The following is a 1,979-nucleotide window of genomic DNA, read 5'->3' on the forward strand; positions in this document are numbered from 1 at the left end:
ATATAGGAGGAAGAAGTAGGTCAGTGGATGCTCGAGGGGACCACGAGGGTAGGGGGTGCGCCCACCTGTAGGGGGCGCGCCGGGCACCCTCGTGGCCGCCTCCTCTGTTACTTGATGTCCACTCCAAGTCCCCTGGATCACGTTTGTTCCAAAAAGATCGCTCCCGAAGGTTTCATTCCGTTTGGACTCCATTTGATATTCCTTTTCTTTGAAACACTGAAATAGGCAAAAAAACAACAATTCGGGCTGGGCCACCAGTAAGTAGGTTAGTCCCAAAAATGATATAAAAGTGTAAAGTAAAGACCATAAACATCCAAAACGGGTAATATAATAGCATGGAACAATCAAAAATTATAGATACATTGGAGACGTATGAAGGCCGCCTGCACCGCGAGCACCCTCGCCGATCTCCTCGGCGGGATCCGCCTCACCGACGAGCCCGTGCCCGACGCGGGATCGGCCAGCTCCGAGAGCTGCCTCGTCGACCTCCTCGGTAAGCTCCACATCACCAACGAGCTCGCCTCCGACTTGGAGTCCGTCGGCTCCACCGACAAGCCCGTCGAGATGCTCATCGACTCCGACGCGGCAGATGCTGATGCCTACCCCGACCACGTGGAGATCGTCGACGACCCGCTCCCTTCTGCGGAAAACATCACCTGTGCCAGCACCATCACAGAGGTGCTTGTCACTAGTCAGGATGGAGCCTCTGCTGGAGCGGGCCAGGATCCGTTGCAGGCGGCACCACGGGCCCTGTCCGCCCCGGTCGAGGAAGGCGTCGATGGTGCAATGCTGGAAGCATACCGCGTCTCGCTCCTCGATAGCGCCAATAAGTTGGCCGCCATGAGGCACCTCACTGATGCTTACCAACGCGAGATCGACTGTGCCGTAGGCGGCACGCCGGCTGCTGGCGAACCCAGCCGACTGGGCGCAATCCGACAATGCGGCGCATCCATCACTGACATGTCGGGAGCCGATCGCCCAGTCTACGCCACCCCGATGGAGAACCTGCATGCTACCCAGGCGTTGGCAGACGAAGTGGAACACCTGGAAGGCGACGAGAAGCACTGCATGATGGAGCGCCTCCAGCAGCTCCTCGATGCGGCAGCCGCGCAGCAAGCCGGCCGCCGCATGGTGGAACCGGGCGTGCAAGACGAGAATCGTCTCCCTCGCCGCGAGCACGGCGCGACCTCTCGGTCCTCAAATATTGACACCCATGGTCGGAGAGACCCAGATGTAACGCCCCGGTTTCGATGCGCCAGGTGTCTACCAGTTATTCGTCGTTGCTGCCATGTCATTTGCTTGAGTGTTGCATTTCGTCATGTCATCATGTGCATTTCATTTTGCATACGTGTTCGTCTCATGCATCCGAGCATTTTCCCCGTTATCCGTTTCGCAATCCGGCACTCCTATGCCCTCCGGAGTTCCCCTTTTTGCCTCTCGTTGTAAGCGGGTGTTAAATGTTCTCGGAATGGACCGAGTCTTGCGAAGCGGCCTTGGTATAGCACCGGTAGACCGCCTATCAAGTTTCGTGCCATTTGGAGGTCGTTTGGTACTCCAACGGTTAACCGGGTATCCATAAAAGCCTCCTTCTCCTTGCAGCCCAACACCCTTCCAAAGTGGCCCAAAGCCCATCTAACTCCCCTCCATGCTCTCGGTCGTTCGATCACGATCGTGTGGGCGAAAACCGTGCCTCATTTGGACTCTCCTAGCTCCCTCTACCTATTTATATGTGCTCTCCCCGAAAATACCGCAGATCAAACCCTAGCCCCGCTCCCCTCGCGCGCCGGACATGTCCAACCCCGCCAGACATGTCCAGCCTCCACCTCGCTCCGGCCAATCGCGGCCTGCCACGTCACCTCCTCCGTTGCCTCAGCCACTCCCGCACCGCCACGTCACCGCCGCCCGTCCCGTGCGCCGTCGAAGCCCGCGAGGCCCATCGCCGGCCCTCCCCGGGCCCGCGCCCGAGCGCCGCCGCGCCC

The sequence above is a fragment of the Triticum aestivum genome, chromosome 4B (assembly GCF_018294505.1).
Source record: "Triticum aestivum cultivar Chinese Spring chromosome 4B, IWGSC CS RefSeq v2.1, whole genome shotgun sequence".
Classification (NCBI taxonomy): domain Eukaryota; kingdom Viridiplantae; phylum Streptophyta; class Magnoliopsida; order Poales; family Poaceae; genus Triticum; species Triticum aestivum.